This window comes from Poecilia reticulata, chromosome 15 (assembly GCF_904066995.2).
Source record: "Poecilia reticulata chromosome 15, P_reticulata-male-v2, whole genome shotgun sequence".
Lineage (NCBI taxonomy): Eukaryota > Metazoa > Chordata > Actinopteri > Cyprinodontiformes > Poeciliidae > Poecilia > Poecilia reticulata.
The window spans coordinates 12,970,629-12,986,200 of NC_088844.1; the positions used below are offsets into that span (position 1 = coordinate 12,970,629).

The window sequence follows — 15,572 nt, forward strand, 5'->3', positions numbered from 1 at the left end:
TAGTCAATTATTCACACCAGCAGAAGGGAAATGTGACAGCCTTCAGAAAAAAAATGAAAGATGGTTTCAATTTAGAATGAAAGCATAACTACATCTATTCTCTAGTGATTGATATTTATCATTTTTCTTCTTAAGATGTCCCCGTCAGGACACGCTGAAGCCACAGCTTAAAAAAGGCATATATACATACATAAGTATACTGTATATATATATATATATATATATATATATTGAATAAGTAACAAACATTTAGCATGAATGTCAAAGGCCAGGAAAAACAGAGAGGTTGTTTCTTGACATTTATTGCATTTAACCCAAGAACAAACCGTGACAGAAATACCCTTCAGTCAACATTTTGAGGAACAACGGCGCAGCGAGCACTATACGTGTTTCTACAAAATATATGATTTATAACCGTTTAAGTGAAGGGCAGCAGGAAAAAAAGAAAGAGAAAAGGTTGAGAGTGGCGTCGACGTAAAGCTGTCATTCAGATTCTTGATCTACGCCTTTCAAACTCCTCCTCTTTCTTCTTCTCTTTCGAAACACACCAGCCACAAACAATTACACCTCTTCTTGCTGACACCATCACTATCCGTCCAGGCTTCCTCCTTTTGCTTTATTTTGCATGTGCCATTAGCCTCAGGCACACGGCGTCCTTTTCATTCCCAATTTCTCCTTTACATTGCCTTTATAAAGATCCGCTTTCTCCTCCCTCCCCTTCCTCCTCTCGCGTTCTCTCCATCTTTTGCTCCGAATTAAACGACAATGCAGCAGTGCTAACTGCTGACTTTGGCTGTTGTGCAATTGTGTTATTAATGCCTATTCGTATAAGTCACTAGCAGTAGCATAATGGTGATATTACTCTGCATGATGGCCACATTCAGTCAGGCTTTTGGATCCACTCGCCCACTCACCCAACCATCCCCCCCCTTCTCCTCTCCTTCAGCTCCTCACATCAAATGAACTAAAACAAAGTCTGTAGTGAAAAATCTCCACAGTCACAAGAAATTATTTCCCACATAACTACTGAATTAAATGTGTTTTGCATGCCTATGCGCACAAACAAAAATATAGACACGCAGGCAGGAATGTCTCAACGTCGACTACTTAAGCTGACAGGTGAGAGGCTTTGTCCAAGATGCCTTTATTGTGGTAATAAATCTGTCCGTTCTATTTTCCTCTTGACAGACAACATGAAGGCAGGGACCCCAGGCCTGCAATTCAATCAAGGAAAGAGACAATGCTATTCGTAAATGTACAAACCAGACAATAAGACGCTTGGATGAGCTTCTCTTTAAGATTAATCCACGAAATACCATACCGCCCTGCAGATGTGTGCAGGGAGCGGAAAAAAAACAACACAAATATTGTTCAACTGAGATTAAAAATAATGTTGCAGTTAATTTATTTGTAGATAGACAAGACATATTATGTGAAACGAAGACAGATTCAAGTTTACACTCATAGCACAAGCCAAAAGAATTGTCTAAATTATTTATTTTATTTTATTTTTGTGACTATGGAAGGAAACCAAAGTGTCAGGGAATATTCAACAACAGAATATTCAAAAGGTCAGATCTGGGATTCGAACCCCAGATCTTCAAGCAGTGATGTGACGAGTGTTCACAACATCGCAGTGCCACGTAAATTAAAGGTGCAGAATATAGAGCCGTTTAATGGCTTAAAAAAATTAAAATCACCATTTCTAAGTTTGCATCTGGTGTATTGATGTGTAATTTCACTGAAAAAAATTAACTCAAGCATTCTTGAAAGTATCTATATGCCAAGGCGTTAAGAGTCTCTGAACTTTGTAGTGCCTTTATCTGAAAATATTTCACACTGGTCACCGTTTACAAGGTCTTTAAAATACGGTAAAAATGTTTAGACAAAATGGGAAACAGTGCAGACATGCACAGAAAATGGTCCACAAAAATGCAGTTGATAATAGGCTGCAGAATAAAGAGGCTTCAGAGAGAGAGAAAAAAATAATCAGTTGCAATATAGCCAGTGTTTTTACTGTTACTTTAGCCAGATGCAGAAAAAATTAACATGAAGTAATAGTCACTTTACTGGATTTAATTAAAGAAGATAATAACAAGTAGCCTTTTTCCCATTTTACTTGTATCCATGTGTCTTTGTGAATTTTTGATCCCCTTATAATAGTTTTAGCCTAATTAGGTGCACTGATACATTTTTGTGTTGAGGTTAGCCAGAACAAGTTTTAATTAGTGAACCTGACGATCCCTCTTTCCCTGCTAATTTACTACAGAGTACCTGATGCATATGCAGCAACTGTAAAAGCAATTAAACTCCAAATTAACTGTGGAGATGAAGTCATGATGAGAGCGATTCCATTTTTAGTTTTTTTTTTTTTTTTTATTTAGAGGGGGGGAAAAAAATCTTCTCACAGAAAGGTGAGTTTTCTCCTCAATTCCAGTTAAGAGCATGCAGAATCTCTCTCTTGCCCAGTTCATCACATGAAACAAAGAAAAGCTAATATTGAAGTTAAATTAAACAGGAAGTTCACTATATAAAGAAACTTTTTAAAGCTTTACCTTAAAGCTTTACCTTAAACCTTGGTACGCATTTCTGCCCTTAAGAGGATGCCCGTGTAAAGGAGTGGAGGTCGGGGAAAACTGGTGTAGTAATGTAGAAATACTGTATGTCCGACACTGCATAAAAATGGCTTGTCAAGACGCTTTATTCCATCAAACTACATGTAGACTATAAGACTAAATGAAGAATAAATGGGGTCAAGGAAAGGCCAAGCTTGCCCCAGAGGGCAACTTGCCATGAGCTGAACACCGCTGACCTAGATTAATACCAACCACAGCAGCACCAGGACTATTAAACACACCCCAGTTTCCTGTATCCTGCCTCTCTGTCTGTGTGTGAAATGATTCCATCTGTCAGTCTCAGCTGGGCTGTGAGAACACCGCTGAACGCTGCTGCCCACACATACACAAGCGCACGCACGCACACACATGCATCTACAGACAAACACCAAAAAAACACAGACATGTTGGCGGGGAACCGGGGCCAAGGTGGGTTTCTGGCTGCAGCCCGACTCCAGGGAGGAGCGGGGAGTCTTTCATCGCTTCAGCAATGACCACTAAACAGTGAAGAGCATTTTGTGTCGGACATTTATTTGCTTTCACGGACTGAACATTTAGTCCCTTTTCACTTTAACCTCTGAGGAGTTGTGTTGCTGTGTTTTCAGCCTCCTTGTTGAATTAATAGCTTGCTTATAATAAACTCATTTATCACAGCGTGCGCGCGTCTGTCGTCTCTGTCATCTCTGCCTCTGTGCAAACACTTGTATTTTTTGTATAATGCTTTATGAGTCCGTACACCTGATGGGTTTCATGCACCGGTATGCTTTCGACAACGCCAAGTTGAATTTATTCATCAGCAAAACGGCAAACAGAGACGGTCAGCGCACCTCACTTTTAAGCTAGCACACAAAAGCGTAACGTAGGAAATGTTTAAAAGTAAATAAAAAATAAAAATAAAAAAAGGAGAAACGGCGTAGTCAAGGGAAAATAGAAAAAATACGGTTAAAATAATAAAACACAAAAATTAATCATAAAATGTGGTCAGACTTAAAATATGAAGTCTGCAAAAAAAAATATTCACAGAGTACATTATTAAGTGCACCTGTTCAATTACATGACAAAAATAGTAATTCTGCCAATTAAATAGAAAAATGTAGGCAACTAGAAATAAAAAAGACTTAAAGAGCAAACTCAGTATCAGAACGGTGGTCACTGCAGCAGACAGGCTAGTCTAAGTACTTCTGAAAAAGCTAATCTGCTCGAAGTCTACTGCACAACTATCTCACTGGTTTACTGAGAAAGGATAGAGAAAGAGAAAACATGACCTCATATGACCTCCGCAGTGACTAGACTTTAATCCTGTGGAGCTGGGGCCTCAAACTCCTGCAACTTTTTAGATGCACCACTGGTCCAGCACACCTGGACCAAATGGGTTCAATATCTCGTCTGCATGTAATTAAGTTCTGCAGAGTCCTACTAGTCACCTAATTACTTTAAAAGTTGCAGAACACCAGATTGACACCTGAGCTACATGGCATGTTAATGAGACCAACGAGTGGACATGCAGTAACGTCCTTTCTAAAAAAAAAACAAAACAAATCATTGCAAAATGGGGGAGTAGCAACAAAATGTTAAAAATGACAATTAAATAAAACTGAAACTAATTTCAACGAAGCAAAAACAAAGCTGAGCGACAATGCACTCTGTGTCTGTCAGAAAAAATGAAGAGATTCTTGGTATTTACTTTACCTTTGGTGTCAGTAAAGTATTTTTGAATTTGAAATGAAAGCTGCCCTCAAGCATAAAGCACGATCCCTGACGGATGGATGAACTCGCCTGTCCTCTAATTACACAAACTTAATCACAGAGGCAATGCTGACTTGTCAAAAAAAATAAAAAATAAAATAAAATATATATATATATATATTTTATATATATATATATATATATTTTTTTTTTTTTTTTTTTTTAAACGAACTTGACTAAATGTCTTCCGTAAGCTCAAACGTATGTTGCTGCAGCTTAAAGAGTAAAAAGCTGTTGAAACTTTAAAGCGCAGTGCCTTGAAACAGTATATGCTTGAAAACACCAGTAACGCCTATATCAAGCCTCTCACCGAGTCCTGAAGGGATAAATCTCAGAGGACTGAGGAGGAGCCGACTGTGTGTGGCTTGCTCTGGACTCTTTAAAACATTAAACCCCATTAAATCCCCCCCTTTTTTTTCCTTTTTTTTTTCATCTCGCATCTCAGGTGAAAATCAAGCACAACATTGTGTGAACAAGCTAACGAAGAAAGAGGAAACCTCCTGCAGAGCTTCTCAGGAGAATCAAAGAGTTACCCTCAGGCTCACCAAAGACTGGTAATATTCATAATGGAGATAGCTTAGGTGATAAAACTCAATCACACAGCACAGACAGTTATTCTGTCAACACTCCCATTACTGCAACGAAAGGAGTGGATAATAAGCTCATTTTCAAAACAGATGAGCAATGGGAACCAGGAACAAAGCGTTCCCAGTTCAGCTCCAAGCAGGTAACTCATATTTGTGACATTATGCAAGCTTCCGTTTGTGTTGTGCTGATGGAGCGACGCGGTTTACAGCCGCACTCGTATTCATTGCTCGTTTAATTCAAAACGGAGTGCAGACACTTGCTTTTTTAACACCACGGTTTAGATTTCGAGTGATTCTGTGGACATTTGCCAGGTCGTCCTGTTGTTTGGACTCACGCCAGTAATTATGCAAGCAAAAGTGCTGTTGGACGCATAAACGTGTGATACGTGAGCTGTTTTTCAGCTGGTCTGGAAGGATAAGCCAGCAAAATTACCAAGCCAATGGGCTCACATCAACATAATCGCACTTATGGCACCAAATGAAGTCCTTGAACACCATTTATGTGAAGCGCGGTGTTTAAAAGTTAGAGATCCACTCGTTTAAATCTGTACGCTGCATCTTGAAGGAACAGAAAAGTGAAGAGCAGCAACTGGTGGAAAAGTTATTAAAAGAAGTTAGAGATCTAGAATGTTTTATTACTGTTGATAGAATATCAACCAGCAATGACATGAAGGGTCTGATTGCTATCCAGATAAAGATTATTCTAACAATTATTATTATTTTCAACATACCATTTTTTAATTAAAGTGTAAACAGAGTCAGATAAATTGTATATTTATAAAAAAAAATTAAATAAAAAGAAACTCCTGTTACATTGGCGTATTGCCTTTGAGAGGATTCTGTGACGTACGTAGAGAATCTATGACACACGACCCGGAGATCCTACGGGTTCGTGACATGAGGTTTTTGAAATACCAGGACATTTCAAATAAAAACCCAGTTTTCTCTGCCAGATCACTGAAAATAGTTCATCATAGGGTTTAGCAGACAATCTAAACCAAATGGTTTAATCAACACAGAAATCCTTCAAGAAACACACCGTAAATAGTATGGGGTTTTTATTCCCTGCACCATAAACGCACTGAAATTAAAAGTTGGAGTTTTTCCTTTTCCATAATAGAGGATACAGCTACAGGACATTAACTTGTTTACAGCCTTTTTTCCACATCTTTAACACTGGTGCCAGTAAGTGCGACAAGTGATGTGTTAAGGCCTCAAGTCGGAGTGCCATGGCTCAAAACGCTGTTTTTTTTCTGACACTTGGAGACAATCTGTTGCACTTTATTCACATCATATCCATAGTGATAATAGACCCCCGGATGCTGGATTTTCAAGAACGGAATACATTTTCTAAATTTTTATATATATTTTTTCCTTCTTAAAGGTTTAATCGTTTTGTTTGAGATAATCTACTCCCCTGGTGGAGTGTAGGAAAAGAAAACCTTCAACTCCACGAAATAAGTTAGAATGAGTTCATGCATCTTCCTCCGCCATTAGAGGTAGCACTCAGACAGTGCGCATGCATACTAAAAGTGTGCATACTCCACCACACCAGATTGAAACATCCTATTAGCCAGCACACTCACAGAGCCATTAGCTTTTAAATATGCAAGAGCTGTGCTCCTTTCAAAATGCCATTTTTACTCTGCTGCAAGCAGAGTTCTTCAGTTGTCATAAACAACTCTCTCTCTCTCTCTTTTTTTTTTTTTTTTAATTCAAGGACCTTTTCAAATGTCAGGGCCAATCAAACACAACACGACAGGTCTCTGGACAGAAAAAAAGGAACACAGCTCAGAGGGCAGAGAAGAAAAGCAGACCTATTATGCATATTCATGCTGTTGGAAGGTTCACTGACTGCTGTCTCTGTAAATTGTAACCAGTGGCAAAACAGTTTTGCGGTAGGAGAACACAAGAGGAAAAAAACAAAAAAAAAACAGGCTTTTAACTCTTCTCCACCCTCACCATGTCTAAATGTCAATGTGACAGAACTGTGATGGCCAAAGCATTGTGTGCCCATGAGTGACTCCCAAATCCTCCTATCTCCATCTCTCTTTCTTTTTTTGTTTCTTTTCTCCCCCCTCCCCTTTATCTCCGTCAGCAAGTTCAAGCAGAAAAGTTTTCCCCGCGAAATTTGGAGCTCAGCAGAATGGCAAACAAACAGCCGTCTCCTCTCGCCAGCCCGGGCCAACTTCAGCATTTTAGACATCTCTTTCAGTTTGCAGCTTCCCCCAACATCAGCAGGATGGATTCTCCTGACACAAGTCTATGTCAGCTGGACTGGAACAGAGAGAGTCTGCTGAGACACAAAGGAGCCTTTCCTCGCTCCATGCCACCTCCCTCCAGTGTGCAGAGAGAGCGAGTAAAAGGAGGCAAGAGTGGCAAGTGTTGGAAGGAAATAAAAACCAACACAAACGCGCTCACGTTCAGCATATCGTCTTAAGAGAACATCAGCAGGTCAGGGGGGGGGAAAAAGAGAGAAGGATAGCAAACCCCGCTGTTACAGTCTTCCTCGCTCCTTCCCTGCCTGCCTCTCTTCATTTGTATCTGTCTCCTCACTTTGGCCACAGGAAAGCACAGTCATCCAGGAGGACATTATTAGCTGTCAGCATTAACAAACCGTGTAGCAGCAGCAGTAGCAGCGGCGGCGGTGGCAGCAAGAGTCAGTTTCATAACAATGCTTTGCCTCTGCTCCAGAGAGTGGAGCGAGCAGCTAGAGCAGCCTGCTGGGTGCAGATGGTGCTTTGTCTCTGCTAGTTTCTGCAAAAATGACAGTCACAAGCACGGGCACACGTGTGCTACTAGATGGAGAACATTTATCATTCCCTTTCTTGACTTTTTCATGGTGGTGTGATTTAGGAGTTAAAAGACGGGTGTGTAAATCTCTGGTTACTGGGGAGTAAAGAAAAGGAGGTAAACTGGAAGAGATAAAGAAGATGATGATGATACACTGGAAATATGTATCACTCCACCTTACAGACTTTTTGCAATTTCTTTTTTTTTTTTCCCAAAGATAACCAGGGTTATTTGCAGCTCTGAAATAACTGCTTCACATATTATGAAATAAAAAAACCTGCCGTTACACGTTTGCATTGACAGGTTGTTTCTTTTATATATTTTGAGGTATTTTTGGACTGAGACAAACTGGAGGGTTTCCAGGCTTATGTAGCCCACTAACATTGTGTTGCGTCATCACAATTACATTATATGTGTGGACTTTAACTAGGCCACCTTAAAAACTTAGTTTAGTTTCATTTGAGCCTTTCAGAGGATGACTTGCTGGTGTTGTGTTCTAATGCATAACCCAAGTGAACTTAAACTTTAGGTCAGGATCTCATGGCCGCACATTTTCCATCAGGATTTACAGGTAAAGAGCAAAACTCATGGTTTCATGAATTATTGTTCTGCTCCTGAAGCAGCAAAGCAGCCCCAGATCATTACACTACTGATGTTTTTTCTGTTTCTATGCTTAATGTGGCTGGGAGCCCATCCTCTAAAATGCACAACATTCGTTTCATCGCTCCAAACGTCGTGTACATCATCAAGATGCTTTAGGGAAATGTGAAATATGTCTTTGTGTTCTGTTTGGTCAGCAGTGGTCTGACTTCGCAGTTTTTGCTGAGTCGCTTTCTCATAGACGAATTATGAACACTGACCTTAACCGAGATAAGAGAGTCCTGCGGTGCTTTAGATGTTGATCTGGGTTTTTTCTTTTTTATGACCTTCTGGATGAGTCATAAATCTGCTCTTGAAGTAATTTTGCTCGGTCTAACACTCATGGGAAGGTTTCCCACTCTTCCATGTTCAAGTGGTTCCAACTGTGGTTCACAATGCTTTAGAAAGGAGTTTGCAACAGTTTCCAGCCTGACAAATCTCAATCACTTTTTAATCAGGTCTCGATTTTTACACTGGAACAACATGCGTCACTTACACTTATTTTTTAACCCTGCGTTAAGTTGCCAACAGGTTCTATTCAAATGACTGTTTTATTTCTACTAGTCATCGTAATTATTCGAAAACTACCTTTTGTATCTGCTCTTATCTTTGTCTGTCAGCAAACACTCGATCTCCAGTCTGCGACTCATCTATCTAGCCTTAGCTTGCCCAAGCTCACAACACGTATGTCTGGAAGGCTCCATGAAGGCACACGAGAGTAATTAGAAGTTCTATGGAGGGAAAGAGATAGTCATTAGGAAAACAGAACAATCAGCGCACAGTGTGACGCTTCACATCAGACAGAGGGAGCAAACTCCCATGATCATAAATACAGAGAACACTATGCTGTTGCTCCTCTGGTGCCATGAGAGTTTTTTTTTTTATATACAATAATGAGAATATAATTTAGGGAAATTCTCATTTATGCTCCGGTAATGCAGAGTGAACACGCTGTGTTCTCTTTACCCTGTACACATCTCTCTCTCTCTCTCTCTCTCTCTCATCTCTCTCTCTCTCTGTGTCTACGGGTCAAAATCAGGATACAGAAGATGAGACAATATTTCAAATATATCGTATTATGCATTCAAAGTACTTTTGGGAGGAAAAACTCTGAAATAATTGTGTTTTTTTTAAACAGAATTGCTGCTGCCATTATTCTCGGCATCTCAGCTGTTATTACTTCAGACTGCCTTTGTCTATAAGACTGTTCATGCTGCACAGCAATGCACTTGATGCTGTTCATAATTTCACAAAGTTGAATAGAAGTTCTCTAAGTGGCACCGGGTTGGTGGCTGAGATGGTAATTACAGGTTGATTTTGTGTCTTGGGAACAATTTCACTCTTGATTTGGCTTTATGTTTCAAATCGTTAGCCTGCTAGGAGACTCAGTTTTTATTTATTTGTCAATTTTCTGACTTGGGGTATCAGATTTGACAAATTGTTCAGGCATTTCAAAGACTCCTGAATAAAAGTCACTAAGAAGACTCACACTGGCTTTGCAAGTGAGACAGCGCGTCTACATTAGAAATGGTCAAACAGAAAGACATTTTCTTTGCATGCCTCTCAAAAGCCTGCTTGGCATGTAAATAGCATGTCATGGTTGCTATAGAGACACGTTTTTTTTGTTTTCTCTAAAAGAAGAGTGTCAATATTATCCCAGGATGTAACTCCTGGCTGCAGTAAACTTCTTACTGAGTGTGTTGGTAGATATATTTAAGTTTTAAACTTGTTTTTTAGTATTTGAAACTTTTTAAGCATTGAGCAACTATGCGTCTAGCCATTTCCTGATCAATACTCATCTGCCTTCCTCAAATGATGTTTGCTTGTCTTTCCCATTTTGCAGTGGAGCTAAGAGAAACAAATCTCTCTCTTGCACAACAGGAAAACAAAAACTCAGAAATTACTAATTAGTCACTATAAGACATCCTGATCAACCCCCCAGAAAAACATTTAAAAGAAATTGTAATATTTCTATTGCATAGGAATCATTTGAGATGTATGTTATTTTGAAAATAATAATAATAATAATAATAATAATAATAATAATAATAATAATAATAATAATAATAAAATCCTTGCATGGGATTTTGAAACATTTAAATTACTACATTTAAATTTAGTTCTAAAACTGAAGGTTGGATTTTGGAAAGAGATTGTTTCATTGCCATGGAACAACAATTCCCTTTAAGGCATTTTGCGTATTCCATACCACAAAATATCAAGGGTGCCGCATATAACTTTTGGCACCAATAAGTGGATAAAACTCAATAGTCTTTGATTGCCTCAATTAAAAACCTTTCAAAAAACAGCAAAGCAATACGGCGCGTTTGTTTTCCTGCTGCTGCAGCAGCTCAGCTGTGAGTTAAATGCATAATTCAGAATTGGCAACAACACAAACAAGCTTGTATGGGATTGTAATGTGGTAAGACAAAGCTACACGGTGAGAAACAGCCTCCAGAGTATGAAAAATTACTTGGCTGCACTTAAGAGCAAGCAACTGAGGAGTTATTCATTTCTTGCCACAGTATATATCATATCAGCCACGGCACACAACAAGCGAGCGTGCCCACACACACACACACACACACACACACACACACACACATACACACACACACACAGACTGAGAATCTGAGAGACCAGTTTTCTTCAAAGAGCGAAGGGCAAACAGCTCTTATCGGTGAGGAGAATCAGACACCTGCTGCTGCTGCTGTCTGCAGCGGCACACATCCACTCTCAAAACTGTCCTTGACAACCACAAACACAGATACTCGGATGCATCAAAGACACAACAGGACAAGTTACAACAAGCCAAAAACAGGTGTACTACGACAGGACGCCGATTACACCAAACACGGAACTTTTTTTTTTTTTTTAAGTATGTTCTCTCGGGCTAAGCTATTAGCAGCTGCTTAAAGGTTTGTGGAGCTTTAGCTCTTCCCTGTAACAACTTTGAGGCACAGAGCCTTTAGTCTGCAAAGCATGCCACATCATAGAACCAATTTCTGCTTGTTTCAAGTGTCAAAGCTATGAGGCGGTGGAGTGTTATTGAAATAACAATACATTTGCAATATATTGTACACCCCCGAAAGAGCATGTACTTTGATGCACTTATTTTTGAAAATCTGTTTGTGAAACATACTTTGATGGCTAAACGGGGATAACTTTGTAATTCCTTTGCGTGCCGTTGATCTTGGTAATATTCTCTCTGGCAAAAAAATCTGACGTAATATACAGAAATCTTACAACGAAATCTTACGTCTTGAAATGCAGGTGCATCAATTATTATTTGTCAATCCATCCATAAGCTTCGCTGATGGAGAACATCTGCCATGAATTCATGGGGAACTTAGAAATCTAAAAAAGTGTAAAACTTTGGATATGCGAGGGTGGAAAAATGTGGAATTTTGACATGATTGTCATCGGACTCAGTAGACAAAAAAATATATATATGAAAAAAAATATATATAAAAATTGATATCAACCAGCAAAGTCTGATTGATGTATCTATAATGAGGCTAATGATCATTTAGTGTTTTTTTTTCTTTTTGAGAAATAATGGTATTGATATAAATACTCCAATAACTGAACAATCAGCAAAGTTTCTGATAAAACTCAAAAAAAGACAACAAGAAATACTCAAAAAAATATGCAAGGAAAAGCAAAAAAATCAAAAGTCTTATTCCAACTCCCAAATCCTCGCTTCTTTGCTTCTGAAGGATATAAGACAGTTTTTTTTCCGCCTTCTACAGATTGCACAGTGTAATTTCACACCCATTACCTCGGCTCCACAATGCATAGCACAATCACATCACATGACAGCAAAATCCTCTCAAACCAACCTATGGGAACTTTTAAAGGCCGCTGCCATTATGGGAATTCTCAGAAGAGCTCACAAGAGCTATTTCAGCAGCGTCCAAATTACTGTGTTAAATGGAGTATTAGGCTCTTAGAATATGATTAACCAATTGTAATTGCTTCTATGACTTCAAAACAGGCAGCAAACTCACAACCGAGAGTTCTGTTGTTTCTCTCCCTCTCTCTCTCTCCTTGATGCTAAAGCTTTGACGTTCATTTCATCCACATGACAGCAATTCAAGAGAAATCCCGGGTGAAACCCGTGAACCTCTCTCCCGCTTTGGTTGAGCAGCTGTCCGGCTCGCCCCGCACTCATTCAGCGTGGTGTAACACAGCGAAGATACGTGGCTCAACAAGCATCCCGAGCAGCAGATCAGCCATGTACAACGCTCATCCCTACAAGCACAAATCATGTTCATAATCACAGTACACTGAATCTACCAGTCACCAGGGAATATCTGTTGAGGCAAATGAGGCTCCTGGTTTCCAATACAAACACGAGCACATACACCACCGAGACATCTCGCACAAAGCAAGAGCTATCATAAATATTAAAGAACTGATTCTGCATTTTTTTTTTTTCGTTTTTAGCCCTTTCAGCCATAAACAAAAGGGGCCAAGAAGAAGCTGACACATATGCTGCTATGCCGCTCGAGGTGCTTTTTTTTTCTTCTTCTTTAGAGGCCAGCTTTCATATTTGAACACATGTGGGCCATGAACACAAAATGGGAAAGTTCAACTACCCCTACCACCCACCCACCCCCCAGCAGAGCTGCGGGTGCTGTAGATTGAGAGAAACAAACCAAATATATATATATATGCATATATACGTCTGTTGCATCTTTCTTTCTTTTGTTTTTTGATTTAAGAAAACATTGATTTAAGAAAACATTGACATATAATCCCCAATCCACAATTCAAAGCAAACCTCTTGAGGTGATTAAATGTTTTAATAACGTAGCATCTGAAATGCAAACACTGCAATCCAGAGGGGACTGCAGGCCAAGGCCTGCACATCATTAGCACAAAGGGCCCTTTTCTCTGCACACTAAAGTTCCCCTGCCTGTTGTGACAATGCCCAGGGGGGTAGAGCAGATGTCCGTTGCCAGCAGCACATCTGCATACAGCTTCTATCCCCACCCCTTCACTGGTCAGACAATGGAGCCGACCCCCCCCCCCCCCCCTTTCTCCACCACTTAAAGCTTTCTTCCACTACAGCCTCCAACTGCAGTAAAAAAAAAAAAAAAAGAAAGAAAGAAAAAAAAGAGAGAAAATAAAAGAGTGAGAGTGGCCTTTCGAGAAGCAGTACCCACTCTGCCTGTCAAAACAAGACAAGTCCAAAGTGGACTTGAAAATACACCAAACTTTTAGACTTCCACAGTAGAAAGCCATACCAAATCAACACTGTTTCAAATGATTTAAAAGTATCAATTAAATTATATCTTAATTGGATTTGCTTAACTATATATATATGTTCTTAATGAATCCACTAATTTGTATCTCAATACAGCCTGTTTCCAGCTCACCATGAAGTGCTTGTATCGCCTAATGTCTACTCCCACCCTCCCTCGTCCCTCCTTTGCTGATGGCGCAGGGACACATGGACAGCGATGCGAGGACACAAGCTTTCTCAACTGAACACCCCCGCCGGAGCAACACACGGAAATATTTCACACCACCCATTTTCCTCCTTCCTTTCTTTCCTTCCTTCTTTCTTCGCAATAATCCGGTGTCCTACCTCGACTGGATGTTTAGCGAGAGTTCAAACGTCGGCTTTTAGGGCTTCCCAAAAATAGCATCGCAGGCTACGCATTTCAAATTCGCTTGTTATCTCGGATTAAGATAATGATCCACCTTTAGATGGCACGAAAAAAACTTAAATCCTGCACGCAACGGGACAATCTCCGGCGCTGCGAATCGGTGCCCGCTGTCGGGTTTTTTCTTAACCAGGGCAAGCAGCCTGGGCTCTCGGTGCGCCTGGTTATCCTGCTGTTTACTTATAAGCTTCATAAACACTCCTATTCTTTTCCTGCTGCCAGAATTGAGAGGTGTGTATCAGTTTGCTTTTCCCTTTTTTTTTTCCCCCCCTCTCGCTCTTGGAGTGAGGCGGAGCCTTTGCCCACTTCTCCCTCGTATACACACACACACACACACACACACATACGCGCACACACACGCACACGCGCACACACACACGCAGCACAGATAAGAGAGTGTTCCTCCACTTGATGGAGATCGGACAGTGGGAAATTTCTAGAAAGGGCGATTTGTCATTGTGATATCAGCTTATTTTACGCGTTTCTATTTACGAGTTCAATTGGCCAATTGGATTCAACATTTTTAAAAATGTGGTCCAATAGGAATATTAAATTTAATATTGATTTAATACAAAAAATCTTGATTGTTTTTTTTTGTTTGTTTGTTTGTTTTTTTAGCAAATTAGCATAAATGAATGCCACACTCACTGTTACATACAGGTGCATGTCAGTAAATTAGACCATGGGGAAAAGTTTAAAACAGAGTGAGTTAGGTTTGATCACTTGTTAGCACAACTTAATGTATTTATGCACCAGTGGTTTGTGATATTGTGGTGGCAGTTGCACAGAGTGGCATTTAAAAGTTGGGGGGCCATGACCACAAACTAAAAAAAAATAGAAGACTTCTCTATTAGTTGTGCCCTGAACAGGTGTCCTAATGCTTTACTGCATTTGCGGTCAATGACGAGTTCCCTGCTTGTAGCCTACATTTTCCAGATTTCATTTTCTAATATCATTAGGTAAGAATCGGTTCAGTGTAACGGTTGCTGTTTTGCCCCTCCATAGGTCAGCCCATTCCTTGCCTTTGATTCTTTGAACTTTGTGTGGTTGTTGTTGTTGTTGCCCACTGGTGGTTCTTGCATACACATCACCCAGGCAAATTGGGGAAAAGGTCACCTGGTCCAGTGAGCCTGGATAAGGTCAGGATTTTAGACATAAACGTTATAAAATCCTGGATTTATCCTGTCTTGTATTAACAGTTCATGCTGTTGTTGTTGGTAGTGTAATCATATGAAACATTGCCTTGAAGCATTTTGGGCCCCTGTGAGCGTAGCATAAGTGCTACAGTGTAACTGACCACGTAAATCTCTTAGTGACCTCGGTGTATCTATCTTCTGATGGTTACTTTAAGCAGGATGATGCTCCATTTTGAAATCTAAAAAAAAAAGAGCTAGTTTCAGTTTATTTCAGCAGCTTTTTCTTCACCTCAAGCATTGGAGAGACATGTTCAGGTTAAAGTTATTATGAGAACATTTATATTATTACTTTCTTAAAGTTCTAACTTCAGGGAACCCTTC

General features: G+C 39.8%; 1 protein-coding gene across 3 annotated transcripts in view; it reads right to left on the minus strand.

The window, feature by feature from the left end:
• ctbp2a (C-terminal binding protein 2a) overlaps positions 1-14,316 on the minus strand; it is a 74,846-nt gene extending 60,530 nt beyond the window's left edge. For 2 of the 3 annotated variants that reach the window (XM_008429308.3, XM_081616581.1), the window contains exon 1: positions 13,977-14,316. The gene's annotated coding sequence lies outside the window, so the exon portion shown is untranslated. Of the gene's footprint in view, positions 1-13,764; positions 13,782-13,976 lie in introns of those variants that run through there. The other variant, XM_081616580.1, reaches the window with a different exon arrangement.
• Between the last annotated feature and the right edge of the window lie 1,256 nt (positions 14,317-15,572).